Below are 17,690 nucleotides of genomic sequence, written 5' to 3' on the forward strand. Positions count from 1 at the left end.
AAGAAAGAAAGAAAGAAAGAAAGAAAGAAAGAAAGAAAGAAAGAAAGAAAGAAAGAAAGAAAGAAAGAAAGAAAGAAAGAAAGAAAGAAAGAAAGTTACCATAACAGAAATAAGTTAGGCATGAGAGTGAAGAGAATGTGTCTGTGCTATTGTGCCCTTCTATTGTCTTCTGTATTTTACTTTGCATATTTTGGCTCCATAAAAATTCAGGGCTCTGTACACTTTGCTGTGTTTTGTTCACTGGTATAYACAGTATACATCTTTTTACCCAAAGCCATAGCTACACTAAGTGAAGATGACATCATGTCAAATCACCTATCGYATTGTTTAATTAGTGAAGTCTTGTGCAATGTTGTGCGTACAAAATGCTATAAAAGTGTTAAGTGTTACTTTTTGACAATTCCTGTAACCCTAAACAAAAATATTTATGTTTCTTACGGAGGCTGCGTGTACTTCAAACTCGGTGTGATTCCATCATTTTATTTTGAGAAAATCAGAAAGATGCATCCTCTGTGTTTCAGCCTTTCATACATTATGTCCCTGAATGTCACAGTCTCTGCATGCCTAAGGCCACATCTGTCAAAGGCAAAACCATTTTTAGCAGAGCATGTTAGCATGTATACTATAGGAACAAGTCCACATGAAGATCTCTATGAGAAGAAACAAAAAGCATCTCCTGAGCTGAGGAGAATATTTTTTATTTTCCTCCTATTACTTCCTAAAATTCAAGTACACRTTATTCTAAAGAGTTTACACTTACATATGAATTATAAGCCAACAATTTATAGAAAATATATAAACAAGGTAGGCATATAAAATGTTAAAATTTGTTATTTTTAAAAGAAAAGCTAGGTGTCCAGTCACGTAACCTTTTACAAGCATAAATAAATTTATACGCATGCACCCTTTAAGCTTTTACTTACACTGCTGTAAATCTGAAGTAACTCCTCTGACCTTAAGAGATTCACTCAAGATGTACCCCTTGCACAGCCAGATTACAATTTGGCTTTTTAACCTCGCGACACTCTAGTGCAAGTAATATTATATCACGAAAGTCAGGATGGCAGAATCAGGTCCTCCATATTAAACATTATCACTAGGGAAATGTGTAAACAGTGATTTTCAGAGTAATGTTTAGATCTATAATTGGGCTTAGTTAAGTCAGTAGCAGTCTTAATTATTTACTACTACTGTCCCTGGACAGAATACTGAATTTAGAGTAACTCTGGGAGTATAGTTCTCAGATTCTGCTCAGTTAAGAAAAAATAATGGCAGTTTTCTTCTGATCTTTCAGAACCCTATCACTTTTGCCCCAACAACATTCTTCTAGTCTTTAAAATACATGCTGGAATACAGAACAAGGTTAAAGGCAATGTTCTGTCTTTGAGGCCTTCCTCAGGCTGAAGAAGAAATAGAAAAATGTTAGTTTTTCAGCTCACGGCCCGAAGAAGGCCCAACAGCCAAAACATCACCTTTAACTCCCGGTTTCTATTTTTGAGTATCATTTGCTATCAACTCTCCTTTCATTTTACAGCTTACATACTGCTGCCACACTATCAGCACTTCCACTTATCCTATTTTTATGAGGCATCAGATTCTTTCTTTCTGAAGAATCTCACGGTGATCCAGATCATGCAATTGATTTTTGAGCAGAACCTCCCATTAAAGTCAGTGGGGAATTCTTGTGAAAAATCAATGGCACAACCTGACCCAAAATGAGAGAGTAAGTCTTTGAGAAAAGCAAAAAATGAATGACAGCTTAACGATAAATTGGATATTTTGATGAACCTCTTAAAAGTTGAGCATATGCATAGTTTTTGTTTTTGACTAAAYAGGCCAAACCAAGTACTTAGCGGACTGAGAAACAATAAGAAAAAAAYAACGCTGATTACCTGCAACGAGCTTTTGCTACAATTCATTCCATTGATGTCTGCTTAGTACAAAAATATAATTAACAAGGAACTTTTTTTTTTTTTTATTATAGAGGTTTCTATCTGATTTTAAAATTTATAAATCAGATTCCCAAATGTTGATATTAGTGTATTGCAGTTGGTGTACACTTTTTAGATTGCTTCCTAAATCTTAACATCTCTGAAAATTACTAAGCTCCCAATAAGGTAACAAAGAACTTTTTATTTTAGAGGTTATTAGATTAAATAAAATGCAAGAACCATCAAAACACCTAAACCAGTGCCTTAGAAGATGAATTCCAAAAAATGTCTTTGAAAAAAAATGAATCCAGAAAGAATATATTAAAAAGAAAAGGTAGCCTCTAAGCTGGAACATTTATAATTTTAAGTTACCTTCTGCTTGATACTGAAATAAACTTTGAAAAAAAATATGTAATCCAACTGGAAAAGTAATTCCTATCATTAATTTAGGCTAGGTGAACATGTTTCTCAAAACATTTTTCATTTTACTAATCTAATCGATTCAGAAAAAAAAAAAAAGAGCAAGATTTGGGTATTTTTGATGATGCTTTTTTGTTTGTTTTTAATTTGGGTTCAGAAGACTCTTTTTAACAAGTAAAAATGGCCACATAGACACAGCAATTACATTTCAGAATTGCTTTTATAGGAACTCTTCTCTTTGAGTCAAAGTCCAATTCAGGCAAAATCAAATGTCCTCAACAGAAGGGAGAAACCATAAAAWGAGTACAGAATTTCAGGTTTAAATTAGCCTATCTGCATGGAACAACAGATATAATTTTAAAAGGGCAGTCTCGAGTTCAAATTCTGATCATAAATAAATTTATTTCCATTGGCAAAACTGACAGAAAGGATGAGAAAAAAAAAGTGGATAGTTCTTTGCTTTTTGCTTAACCTAGGCAGGAAATACACACACACACACACACACACACACACACACACACACACCATGTAACTTATTACAGTTATATATTAAAGTTACATATTAAAGATTTTCTCTACAAGAAAATCATTTTTCATGCTTTTACTGGTTACGATATTATAAGCTAGGTAAAGTTTGTTATGAGCGGAATGCTCAACTATCATCTACACTTTTTAATTTGTAACTGATGTGGATTTGTTTTCTCTCATTTACATCTGGCCATGATTCTTGTCCTTGCAAGAAATAATAAGAATTTCTGTTCTCTAGAGCACAAATGCAATTGTTATTTGGACTATCCAAGATCAAAAATACAGAAGGTCAGTTGCCAATTCTTGATTAAGCTTTTGCTTATTATTTAGAAATTTAAAAWTTTTCAAAATTCAAAAAAACAATTTTTTTCCAAAGCAATTTAAAATTGAATTGCAAAGTGGCACGTGGTATTTAAATTGTGTACCAAGTTTTCTTAAAAGGCTTTTTTTTTCTTCCTTTTTACACTAGGTTTGTTATTCATGGCACCTGTAGCCATGCAACTTCCAATGATGCCTCTCAGTACTTGATCAGACAGAAGACAGTACCACAGAAGCGTCCCACTCATCTATGAGAAAAGGAATCTCAGCTTCAGCTTCCACAAAGCAATACTGCAACACGGAGAAATATAACCTAATAACAATAGACCCAAAACATTTTTATCTGTTTTATAAATCCAAGCATTTCTGCAAACCTGGAAGTTTTAAAGAGCTTTGTTTCCACTGTGGTTTTCCCTGTCTAGCTGTGTTCTCTCTTTGCTCTCTTTCGACCTGACTCTGGAAAGGTTTAGCATGTGCCTTCAGTGAAGGCAAGAATCCCTTAGTAATAGGCAGTCAGACCCACACATAATAAACACTTGCGTAATAAACACTTCTAYCAATACTCTGAAGTTCAATGCTGCAAGAATTTAAATATCTACACAGTTTACTTCAATCTTAGGAGAATTAAAAAAAAAAAAAAAGGCACTGCATTGTTCTCTCTTAAGTTACCATAGAACTGTATTTACAACAAGCAGATCATATATAAATCTTGTCATTTAAAGTGTGTCCAGGACCAGTTTATTAACATATAGAACTCAACTGTATAATARCAATCACGACTATAAAGTAGATTTGTTTGGGTATTTTTGTATTATGTCTAGCAAATTAAAGCTCAGGAATATTTCCTTCTTACTCTGGCATGGGTTTACATTATTGTGCAGTAATTTTTATCTCCCTGCTGTGTTTAGGATAAAGGGTTCGGCACTAGGAAAGAAACAGGGATTATAAACTTGATTCAGTTGTATGATAATACAGCTCTCTACCTCCATGGGGAGCACACTAGCTAAGCTCTCTTGGATTGCCAGGAGATTTGACCATCCAATAACTCAGCTGATTGGCCACTGTGTGAAAATTTGTTCATATTCATATAAATCTAGTCAGAGTGCCCTCATCAGAAGACAAAGAACTTCCATGGGGAAATGAAAGTCCATCCCAGCTCTTCTGTCAGCAGTAGATCTCCCACCCATCTTTCGTCTTCCTTCCTTTTTTTTTTTTTTCTCCTTTCTTTCTCCTATTGGTTTTGTTGTTGCCATTTACCTTGGTGCTAAAGCTCAGAAAGAAATGTTAGGATTTCAGGTGTGGATTGCTCTGCCAGAAATTCCTGGTGTCATAAAGTGTCTTTTACTGATTGCTCAATTTGGGTCAGGAAAGATATTTCCTTGAGGGTATATGGACTCTGTCTTGAGATTTTACTTTATTACTCTTTCCTCTGCATTTGGGAAGGCAACTGAAGGCCTTTGAGTTGCTGAGTGTCTACTACAAGGTGCTGAACAGTCTCATCTTCCATTAAAATTAAAATGAACATATCACAGAAGGCACTTAGCTTTTTGCAGAGTTGTACCTTTGCTGCGTCCTGCGGGAAACCAAAATCACCTGGCTAAAGTATAAACATTTTAAGAACTTCATTATCTGCCTAACCCATGTGTGCCATGTTGGTTAGAATCTTTCCTGTTTGTTAGAGAAGTCTCTGTTGTTCCTCCTAATTTAAGAGCCCTTACAGCTGTGTGTGAAGTATTTATTCTTTTTGGTAATCTGATCAAGAATTTGTAAAATGCTCAGCTGAGCTCAAGGAGATCCAACTAAAAAACATCAAAACAGGACCTGAATTAAACAGTGAAGCATGCAAACAAGGTTGTCTCATGCAACATAAGACTGGCTCTTTCCATTAAAAAAAAAAAAAAAAGAGAGAGAGAGAAAAAATAAGAAAAATCTTGATTCTTGCTTTCAGAGATGAATCTTCTAGATGAATTTGTCTTCAGAGCAGTGCCTTCACAGGCTGTGTACGAAGGTCTGCAGAAATGTGCGCTTGACCTCAATGCCAGGGAGATTCTAGTTTGCGGTTATTTGTTCTGATATTTGACTGACTGATAAAGCTACAACCTTYCTCTTGAAGTCCAATTTCAATCATGTCCACTACTCAAAGGAGAATTATACAAGTTTATATTCTTGGCAACCACCATTCTGTGTCTGAAGTACTAACAAAACACTTGTACTGTGAAGTGTGATATGCTTTAAAACACCTTTTGGTAATGAGTAGTTTTCTCTGTCTGCACCAATAAATTTGTCGATATTCTCCAGAAAATTTATCCTCTGTAGATTTATTTCGAATGCTTGCTTATCACGTAAAATAGGCCATGTCAGTACTCTCTGACAATTGATGGTCTTTCCAAGAATTATTGCAGATAAATACTTGCATTTAATTTCATCTTTAACTAAATCAATATCTAGTTTAGGTAAATACAGAGGATAGTATATCTCCTTCTACCATCCAGCTGATACTTCTTGGTATTATTCAGAAAATCTTCAAGCTTAAAAGACTCTGCCCTGGAATGAATCTCAAGACAAGATAACTTTGAGGAGCTTAAAAATCTTTCTGAGCCAAAGACACCCATTTTGGCTCAGAAGTTTATCTGAAATCTATCAAAGTTGATTTATTACTAGCCAGTGACCAATGAAAATCAGGAATTACACTTTCTAGGAATGCTTACCTACTAAGCTGTGCTTGAAACAAAGAACACTGAAGTAGCAACTCTTTTTTTTTTTAATATGTTCAACAACTGCCTCTCCTATGCTGAGTATTAGGACTATAAAGATGAATATTTTGTTCTCCGTAATTCTGTTAAGGAATCTCTTGAAATATTTTACTATGTCACCTTTGACTTCAAAAGTCAAAAATACCTATTCTTAGAATGTGCCTTCTTTACTGTAGTTAATTGATTTCTCAAAGTAAATTTTAAAACTTGATTAAGAGTTTAACTGATTAAAATTTCATTCCCTTTCTCTGTTGACCTGCTTTTCATTTCCTCTCTCTTTTGATGCCATCATGCCATTAGCTGTCATCTTGCCATAAAACTGTCTCTTCACTGAAGCTAAGTTAGGGCTATGAAAGGTGTCACCAAAATACGCTGCTGAGTACACTACGAAAATTTCAGTTCAGTTTCACTCACAGGACTAAAACACAACACCGCACAGCAAGGCTCAAACTGACGCCTGAACAACAGTGAACATGTTTTTGTTCTATCTACACTCTGATATCATGTCTAAATAGCAGACTCATTCTGGAAAAGCAATTAAAAACAGATGTTCACTAGTTAAAACATATTAACTACTTTTATTCATAAGCTGTAATGAGCCTTAGATCTTCGCTTAAACATCCTTGCATAAATATGTCCAAAGTTAGTTATCGGTAGAACCAATTCAGCAGTAACAGTTTCTGTCTCAGGCTCATAGCAATAGATACATTTCTCAGTGAAAACATTTCTTGAATTCTTCAAGAAATGCAGAAACTGAAGTTCTATAATAGTTTTTAAAAAAAAAATAAAAAAAATTTAAAAAAATTTTTAAAAACCACTTTAAAAGACCAATAGTTTTACATCAGTGGTAAAATTAAGGTTTTCCCTCGAAATCTAGTGAAAGAAAGGATCTACGGAGTAAAGAGATTTCCCTCTTTTTAAAAATAAAAAAAATAAAAGAAAATAAAGATGCACTTTACTTTAGGTAAATGTAAGATAAATGTACTGTATTTTAAGATTAATGAATATATATTTTTGCAAGATTTTATCCGGGAAGAGCCCTCTTTTTGGATGCATATACATATATACTTACACACAAATGCACACATACACTACATGTGATTATGACAAGGATACTGCATTACTTACAGTGTTCCAATGTGTTCTAATATAAAGGTAGGAAAGGGATTTATTTTCATCCTTATTTATACCAAGATTGGCAAATTGTAACGATCCAAAATTTTCTAATTTAGAATACTCAATTATTTTATAGCTTATTCATCTGTTACTTAAAATGCACATTATTTGGATTATTTTAAAGGAGCATATATAGACAATTTTTTAAAAGTGATCACAATTCACATATAACTGGTTCCAGTAGAATTGATGTTTTCTTTCTCTGTTTTCCCCCTTTGTCAAAAAGCCTTATACTTTTCTTTTTGTGAAATCTTTTTTATACCATTGTTAAACCTCAATAATATGCCTCAAACTTATTGTACGGAAATGGATGTTCATAATGTGGACACAGATTTTACATTTAATTTGAAGACGTTGTTGTCTTATTTTTACTGCGTTAATATCATTCTAAAAAGGGAAATGGTATCTCTCTACTTACTCATTAAGTTTCAGACCTCAGCATTTCAGCAAAAGAGTTCCAGAACTCTAAAAGCCTTGTTGTAGTAACACATTTTGGGGCTGAATTCAGAAAAAATCACACAGTATTTCAGCTGGATTTTCCACACRAATGAAAAAATAAATTTCATAAATATCTATCAGAATAAGTCTTCTATAACGAACTTACRATAACATTGATTTCTGATTGTCAACCACTGTTCAGATAGGCTCCACTACCATATACAGTTTAGGCTTACCTTTAACTGCTTTAGATTCTGCCTGGCTAAAGAGCTTCTAATTTGTATAATCACTGCAGAGTTACTTCTCTTTAAGCATGGACCATACACACCCTGGTGTGCTGTTTGCCAGACAACCAGCCCATGAGAGAAGTGACGCTCCCATAGGAGCTCTGTGGTTCTCCTTTGACAATCACATGCTCTGCCACCACTCCCCACCTCTCTTCTGAGATTGGCTCTGCGATCCCAAGTTCTCAAGCCATAGGCCTCAGTTTATTGCTTATTTAAATAACACAAATATATGTGAAGAAGGTTTTACATTTTACTGTAATTTAGAAAGTAGAGTGAGCAAAACTCTGGAGAAAAAAAAAAAAAAAAAGATTCTGATCTTCTGATCTCATTTAGATCATTGTAAATCAGAATTAATTCCATGAATATCAGAGCAGATAAACCARCAATAAACCAATGTTAACAGGTCAGAATATGCCCTGGTTTGTAAAGATTGAATTCTATCACTGATGCAACTATTGCAGCGCATTTGTCTATTATACTCTCCCTTGCCATCCTTAAAAATAGTAAACCTCTTATCCCAAGAGTAACAGCTCTATGTTTGTTTCCTTTGTTTATTTCCCATAGCAGAATCCTTTTCCCTTCTTTCCTATTCTGTTCTGAAACACAGTGTAAACAAATCTATCTTGCTGTTTTCTTGGGACCTGCACTTGTAATGAGGGAAAGACAGTACATGTGTGGAAAAGGGGGGGGGAGGGGAAGGATCTAAGAAATCAGGATTGAGGAGATCTGGACTTCAGAAGTTTGCTCAGGGAGGTGTCTCAGGGCAAGATCCCATAAAGAAACAAAACCTTACAATCCCTGAAAGCACTTGCTTAGGCAAGTTGGTGTCCTGAAAACTGTCATGCAGCTGCAATTTAGCCCTGAAGGCACCTAGGTTATGCAGGCACCTTATTTTTTCACTCTGCATTTCCATAGCCCTCAAGGCCATACCCAAAATTGTATCAAGTCTTTGGCATCTAATTCATGTCTACATCCAGCTGGGATCCTGACACTAGGCACAACAGTCCGCCWGTCGTTAGCACAAGCGGGACTACACAGGCAGGCAGAGAAACACTCCCGAAACGCAGAAGGAGAATCCAGGGCTCTCCAGTGCGTGCTCAGACCTTAAAGGACAGCGCCAAACCCCTCTGCTCTCTCTGCCCAACTGAACTTTCAATTATTTCCCCACACATCGGCAGAGCTTCACCCAGCTTGTAACTGATATCTAAGACAGAGATGGAGCAGAGGAAGGAACTGAACCTTCAACTGCAATTTTCTGGATAAGTGATCCAATCATTAGGTCACCACATAAAAGAAAGTGCTGGTCACAAGCACCAGGATTTTCACTACCACCACCTCTCTTAGAGCTGTCTTTAAAAAGAAAACAGTGAGCTCCCTGCCAACACACCTAGTTCAGGGTTCAGACGTTTGCATCTGTCCTGAGCAGAGGCCCTCCAAAGCACCTAAAGATTAGGAACTGCACTGTTGGATTGGATATACCCCTTAACTTYTCCTAGAAAATTAAAGGAGATTAAGGACTAGAAAACTAAGCTTTACCAGAAGAAGGGAAAAACTAAAAAAGTAGAAAATTAAGCTTTTAAAAATATAATTTTCTTAGCAGTTTCTGGTTAAATGGCAAATATTTTGCAAAAGTTCTCCCAACTTTTTTCACATTTCTGTTGTCTCATCTCTCATTTTTTTCCACGCTTTTTTAATTGCTGTTGTATTATAAGCTGGAACTTTAAAAAATATTAATACACTAGTATATTTCTATATTTCTTCTACGTACTTAACCTCAACATGCATTTGGGCTAATACGTATTATTGACTATTGGTCTTACCAATAAAAACATTCCACTAACTTTATCACACCTACTCACAGAAATTATTAGAAAATAATGTTAAAATGGAGCTAGGTTGGAGAGTTCATGCTTTATCTCTAATTTAGCAAACAAGGACTCCAAGAAATTCTACACTAAGGGTAAACCACGAACACACACACAGACACACACACACACACACACATATATACACACACACGTACACCAGGGATGCATATCAATAAAGTATCCAAAGAAAACTAGCTATATTGAATATACTTTTGGGTTATATTGTGAAAGTGGTTGATTTTGGCAAACTGAACTATGTTCTTCTTATTAGATAAGGTGGCTGAATCCTCTCCACAATACTCAAGCTAAGACTTCAGAACGAAATCATAATGGGCGCTTCTGTAATTAACTTGGCTTGGTATTCTGCCAGTGTCTGTCCAGAGACAATAATTTATAAACGATTTGAGACTCAATCATTTTAACTTCCCACAGACATTCATAAAGAGATCTTGATCTTGCACAAGCTTCAGTCATTCATTTCAACAGAAAGATGCAAGAGTCTTCAAAGGACAATGCAAATTCTCTGGGACACTGACACTAAAAATACATGTAATTAAAATCACTTTATTTATAAACATGCTATGTGTTCCTATAGACTGTAATGTAATGATGTGTAATATGATAAATTTTAATTCACCTGTTCAAAGAAAATAATTCAAATACTGCCTTATAGGAAATGGTGAAAAAGGCGAAGGCAGTACATATCTATCTATGTCAAATAAATGGAAAGAATGTGCCTATATCTAATATAATTATACCTTTGGGATTTTCAGCATAAGGCTGTGCATCTTAAACCAACCATTTTCATTTCTGATTTTTAAATTTATATTTCACGCCAATGTTTGTATTCCTATTACTCCCATGATGGTAGCTGGGCAGCAAATACTCTCACAATAGGTCTCTATCATGCATGCTTCTCAAAACCAGCGCACAAATGAACTATCAAGATTTATCTTTAGAAAGCATTTTATATGAAGCTTTAACTCTACACAAAAGAATCACCTGGAATCAAATGAGTAGATAATCAGAAAAATTTACAAATTAAAAAAGATCTAAGAGCTGATTGTAGTCAGTTCTCCTAAGCATGCAGGCTTGCAACCTACAGTGGGTTCTCTGGAGGATTCTCCACTCTAGATTTAAATGAGTCAGACAACGGAGGCACCATTATTCCCTGTGAATCTATTCCACAGTCTATCTTGTCACCAGGATTTTTTCCAGATATTCAGCCTACATGCTCTTGTGCTCATTTTCTTTTCATTTCCTAGGAACGCATAACATCATTTCAGTACTACTTTCATATTACATCCTGTTTTCAGTTATACTGACCAGGCTTGGTTCTTGTTATGGAAAACTATGGACACATACAAAGGGCCACTTGAAACTAGGCAAGTCTTGGGTAGGTTGGATTATCCCCTACATGAACACATTTGCTTTTGATTATTATCACCAGATACCTCACACATTTTTCTCCTGCTTTCCTCCTGAATCAATCCACTCATTTTCCCAGTGTTGCTAATTTTTTTTTGAATCTCACCAGTTTGACTCATAACAGTTATCTGAAATACATAGTGTACGTCTAGTATTGCCAAGTGGAGATCATCAGTTCCTAATATGAKGCTTTTACATATCCTGCATAAAAAATATTGCTACTTTTTTTTTTAATCGTATTTTAACCTTGTATCAAATTTGCTGCTTGCCTTCACCCTTAGGTCTCTTGCTATTAGGTAGCATCTATTTCTATTGAATATTTGGACTCTATTTTTTCCTCCCAGGTACCCATTACCTTATTTTGTTGTTTTTCAAATGCTGAATCTTACATTTTTATTTCCAGACAATACTGCTAACCCATCTTGATTAGCTTTATTCTTTCTCTTTTCCCACAAGTATTTACAGCCTCTCCAAATACAGTAAGCTGAATTTTCACTTGCACTCTTCCCAAAAAATTAGTATATTCAGCAAATTATAAATTCAGTATTCATAGAACTAGCCCAGAAACTTCACTAAAATCACTAAAGAGTGCAGAATTATACAAGCATTAAAAAAAAAAAAGGCATCGCTCATTTGTAAATTTATTAGAATATTAAAACTGTGTATTTCTTTGTTCATTTTTAGATGGACTGCTCTTATTACACCAGAGACGGCAAATATTCTCTGGCCTTTAACATTCGGTGTAATTAAATGGTAGCTAAAGACAGGGTTGGGGGTTGTCTGAGGTAGCAAAAGCACAGAGATGAAAATATAGAAAGAATAGGTCAAAATCAGTTTTAAAACCTCAGAATACACAAGCTTGTATCCATTAACGAGCAATTTTAATTTGATGTATGATAGGCCCAACCGAAAACCTCTACTTGTTTTAGTAGTTCTTATTTATGGGAGCTGTTTCATTCAAACCAGAGTAACACCTTAGGCAAGCAATGACTACCTGAAGAGCTGGGAGCTCGCAGGATTGGGCTCTATGCAGGAGTAATAGCTGGTACAAGATCTTTTGATTTGGCAGGTATTTTGGCCTACATTCCTATAGATATCTAAGGTGTATTTCGTTCACAAAACGCTGGTTAAATGCACTGCAATTTTCTCTTAGGTCAGCACGGAATAACATTATAAGCTTAATCTATCAAATTAAAGATCTGCCTGAAGTATACTATATTATGTTTATCACACATACAGCAAGCCCGTGTGTCTGCATACCGTGTGGCACCAGCAATATGTGCTCAAATGGCTGACTTTCATTTACATTAACTGGCATATCTTTTTTCCTTCGGTGATATCCTATTTGTTTCACAGATGTTGAGAGACGTGAACAAAACTAATGAATATTTCTAGGCAAAACGCTTCAAAACAGTATACTTTCAAAGTGACAGAAATATTTAATTTTGCGAATGTATCCCACTTACGTTCAAAATAGAATATTTCAGTGGGAGAATTTACATGTTTCAGTCTCGTCTATCAACAGTGTTTAGAATAAGAGTGGTATCTTTCAAATGCAGCATTTACAAGTCACCACTTGTCATTAAATGTAACTGTATGTTCAAGAGGTTTGTAATAATAGCCTTTAATTAAACTGGGGACTGTTAGAGGGTTTCTGTTGCCCTTTGAAGTTCTTAATTATTAGTTGTATCCAGCCCTTTATGGCACACTTAAGGTTAAATTAAATAATTAAAATATACCTCCAAGAAAAATATCGAGACTTTACACGTTTTAATTAAATTTCTGATTTTCAAGGTTTTTAAAATAATAACATATGTTTTGATTTTCTTATGATGGCATACTAGAATGCTACATACATTAAACAAAAAATCGGTAGCTTTTTATGGGAATAATCGCTAAGCATGACGCATGTAAATGAGCTATTTTCTATGCATGGCTGGCAAAAGTGCTAATTAAATAGTTGGTATTCAAGGCTATGCTCGTTCATTGTTTAGTGACATACAAATCCAGCGATGTGTGCCAGCAGACATTTTAAGTTGAATGTTTTCTCCTCTGCGCTCTTTGTCATGAAATGGTGGCACCATGATGAGAACACTAGTGTAAGCAAAACACTGAAATATGCTTTAATAATGTTTTAACCATGTAGCGACACTAGTCTAGTTTTCTAATGAATTTTTAATTTCTTTCTTCTTATAAGGATGTTACGAGTTATCGCTGATGCATATTAAATCATATACATGAGTCATTTTCTCACTAAATTTGCATAAAATGGCTAAATGCTAATGCACCAAATGGGGCTTACTATATATGGTACAGTAAATATGCCCTTGCAGGTTTTCTGCAATCAATCTCCCGTATTTCATTAGCAGCTAGATAAAGGTCTGTGGTGAAAAGAAAAAAAAGGAAAACTATTGTGTATACGCGGCAAAACTTACGATACCTATGATGATTTCTACATGATGATTAGAACCCGGTCTAGAATTAGAATTTGCACAAGATTAAAAATAAGGTTCCTTGACAAGTGCAGTTAAATGGTCTCTGTGAAAGCAGTCTAGTGCTGCTAATAACCACCAAGCAGTTCATTGAGACTTTTTGCATTTAGCGTTGAATGCTGGGTTTAAAACACACATAGTGCATTATTCTAAATCCRCAGTGTTTTATTTATCTCTAATTCTCCCTGCTAACTCTGCAGCCACAAAACCCTTGCCAGCTTCACGCTACTGTCTAGGTGTAAGTTAAAAATGCAATTCTTCTCTTATTGTTATATACACTCACCATCCAGCCACTTCCTCTGCTGTATTGCTGCTAATAGAAATTATGCATCCCAACCCCATATGCGCTTGAATTGCCACACTGATATTGTGGTCACAAATAAGAGTGGCATCATTAATGACAATATTATTAATACAAACAAAAATCTTGTACTTAATGAAGGAAACTTTGTTCTCTCTCTTTTTTTTTTCCCCCTTTCTTTTTAACATCTGGAACATTTTTGTACCTGGTGCAAAAAGGGCTATTTAAAAATAAATGTATGCTTTGCCCTACAGTTATTTTGAATTAGTCTTGATAAATAATTAAGTAATGCATAATATATTATTTAGATGCAATGGTCTTAAGAATTTGAGTGGTATTTCAACTACAATTATAGTAATTTATTTATCAGTGAAAAATTTACATAATCACACTTCAAAATCCAGTGGACTGGAGAGATATCAGAAAGACACCCAGGAATGTGTGTAATGACTTTGGGCATTAGATTAACTTAATAATGTAGTCATGTGCAAGATGTTATAATATCTACCATAGCTATATTTGGCGAATCATACTTAACTTACGAAAGCATAAATATTATTTTTGCTATTTTAAGAAAAAAATTCTACTTATAAATACAAAATAGGATTCAAATATTCTATAACAAATAAAATATTATTCCTATGACAATGGAAGTGAATTTAAATATCATTTGTAATACCTTGAGTCTTTGTTTTCAGCTGTCAGTGGAAAAAACRTTGATTTTATTACCATAACATCATTAAAAGGTTACTTGATTTTGTTTAGCTATTCTAAATTTTCACACTGACCATGAATGGTAAAGGAAAACACAGGAAAGAAATGGAAGTCTTCAGTGTGGAGAAGTGGTGCTAGCAGTAACTCGCTCTTGTTAATCATGCTCTGACTTTTCCCTTAGCACATGAAATCTTTCTGAAGCAAATGTGGTAGAGCTCACAGTTATGAGGGAGGATAGTAAACTTATTTCATGGCGGGGGGAAAAAAAAAAAAAGCAGCTATAGATCATAAGATTTCAGAATGTAAACTTGCACACATGCGCACACACACCTATATGCCTGCATATGCCAATTTTGTTCATATGTAGCATAAAAAGAGAATCTGTCATATGAAACTAATTTATGCCATTTGAGAATTATGTGCATTTAGAGGAAGATATAAAATTAATATTCATCTATTTCCACCAATATATTTAAGCCTACTGGTAAAATATTGGTACCCCATAAAACTCCCAGTACTCAACTAAATAGTAACCTATATAATGTGTGCTTACATCAATTACAGCCATAGAAAAAGAAGTTTTAATGGTTTGTTTTGAAGCAAATAGTCAACATAGAACAATCTATGAAAAATTAGCTCTGGTTCCATTTCACCATAAGGTGATTCTTCTCTATGAACTTATGGACAATGCTAAGATGCTAAAGATAAAAATTTACAGTTTACACTCAAAAGAAAAAAAAATCAAGAAAAATGTTAATTTTACATTTTCTGACATACCGTAACTGCTGTTCAACTATACTGGTGCGAGGAAATTGCTCCCATACATTCCCCATCTTTACTTTGCAGGTTTTCTGTTACTAACTTCAGCTTTCTCATACAGAGATATTGTGTCTTAGATTCCAATTACATTAAACTATTGTCGTTATTCACATGGCAATGATATTATTTTATAACATCCCAAATTCTTGTTTCCTAAAGATAATACTCTACGCTACAATGACAGTGGAGCATTTTGCACGGTAATGTCCCTTTCAGAAACCTGACATTATTAACAGACTAAATGCAACTTATTTGAAAAGGTGACTCTTAAAAATAATAAATAAATAAATAAATAAATAAATAAATGCCCTTTTCACTGACATATTTTATTTTGGAATTTAAGTTATCCATACAGGTCCTTTAACAAGGGCCAAATGCTGGTGCTATTGGAGTCCAAGATTAGATTGACCAAGATTTGGCCCAAAGCATGGGACATTTATTTTTCAAAAAAAGCCTTCTTAGACTCCGAAAAAAAAAAAAGCAAATTACCGTTTCTCACAGTCATTTACTTATAAAGTTTGTTTTGACCTAGTTCCTATTTTCCATACACTGATGTGCAAACTGGAGAGGGAAAGTGGAGAGGCTAAAAATAAGAGGTGGTTCCTTACCTAAATCTTTTATATATTGCCCATTTCTTTAGTTTCTGTGTCAGAGGCAGCTGGTGATCCTGCTCACTTCCAAAACCTTACTTGCAAGCCATGTGGTTCTCAGCACCGTGGAAGCCACAACAGTCTGCAAAACGTTAAGCAKATGAAGAAGACCTGTGTTCATATCACATTGCACTTCAGCACAGATATCTAGCGATCAGTGTTTAGGATKTGATTATCCTAACTTTCTAGTAATACACACCTCAGATTTTAAAAGGAGCTCAAGGAATTGCAAAAGGTGGCTAAGAAAGAAACTGGAGGATGAACCTTGAGCTCACCCTGAATTTAGTGCTGACTAATAATCTGCACCTGGTGATTCCTCCTATATTAAATACATATGTATTGACTTTTTGACTACCTTTTACAAATACCTCTATCTAGGGGCAGCCCAGATGCAAAACGTGACAGAGAAGGAGCCAGAGAAACCCAAGAGAGAACTCTACAGAAGAGCTGGGTTACAAAAAGCTATTTTCAAAACGCTACTCCTTTACACAAGCTGCCCTGCGAGCGCCCACACTCATGGGCTAAGTGTTCAAACCCACAAAAGTTAAAAAATGGGCCTACCCTCCTAGGGCAAAACCTGAGATGATGGCAAGTGGCACAAGGAAGTGCCAGCAGCCGTTCCACGGTACCAAATCCTGCCGCAGACTTGATTCAAACAAACAAAGCTCTCGTTATCAGCCCGTGGGGAAGCCCCCCGCAAGGCCAACCCCGAGCCCGGCCGTGGCCGTGGCCGTGGCCATGGCCGTGGCGGCGGCTCCGTCTGCGCCAGGCGCGGGGAGGCGGCTGGGCATTGCGCGGGGAGCCCCGCGGCCRCCCGCCGCACCGGGCCGCCTTTGGCTCCACCTTCAAGCGCTAAAGAGTTAAGATGGTGTCATTAGCTGCGCACAGCGTGATTTCGCCCTAATCCTTCCTGGAACTTACAACAAGTTTAAATGTCCATGCATGATGTTATTAACTGGCTTTAGCGAGGACTTAAGGCTCGGACGCTTTTCCCCCCCTCTTTTTTAAGGCGCTCTCCGGACAAGGTACCGCTACCGAGCCCGGGGGCAGAGCCCAGGGCGCCGCGGGGCTGGGCGCAGCTCGCCCCGCCCCCACCTGCGCGGCGTGGCGCGCGACCGTTAACGGCCGCTAACGGCCGGCGGGGCAGCGTGGCGGCCGCCGCGCGACGAGGCTCCGGCAGCCGCCCCTCCCGCCCCGCACATGGCGACGATGACACGATGACAAACCAGCGACAATAATAACTCAATTACTCTGCAACGTGATATCGGCTGGGAGGGGCCGCTCCGCTCCCGTAGGTGGCTCGCGCGAGCCGGCGGACACAAGCGGCTGCCTCTTGGCGTAAGGGAAGCGCTAATTAATAATAATCACCACCAACAATTAATAGCTGGCATTAATAATGCAGGCTCGGGGGCGGGGAGCCGGGGAAGGGGAGCCGAGTGATTAATGGCAGCCGGAGCGCAAGCGGACGTGGCGGGCGCGCAGGCCAGACGTGTAAAGCCACAGCGGGAAGCGGCTCGGCGGGCCGGGCCGGGCCGGGCCGCGCTGACCCGGCGGCGCCCCGCGCGGC

General features: G+C 36.6%; 1 long non-coding RNA gene across 3 annotated transcripts in view; it reads right to left on the minus strand.

Moving 5' to 3' along the window:
* LOC112945610 overlaps positions 1-17,690 on the minus strand; it is a 122,141-nt gene that overhangs the window by 81,206 nt on the left and 23,245 nt on the right. For all 3 annotated transcript variants that reach the window (XR_003249049.1, XR_003249047.1, XR_003249048.1), the window contains exon 6: positions 16,082-16,205. This is a non-coding gene — a long non-coding RNA (uncharacterized LOC112945610). The remainder of the gene's footprint in view (positions 1-16,081; positions 16,206-17,690) is intronic.

Source organism: Nothoprocta perdicaria, unplaced genomic scaffold (assembly GCF_003342845.1).
Source record: "Nothoprocta perdicaria isolate Ctin4 unplaced genomic scaffold, notPer1 scaffold_194, whole genome shotgun sequence".
NCBI classification, from domain to species: Eukaryota; Metazoa; Chordata; class Aves; order Tinamiformes; family Tinamidae; genus Nothoprocta; species Nothoprocta perdicaria.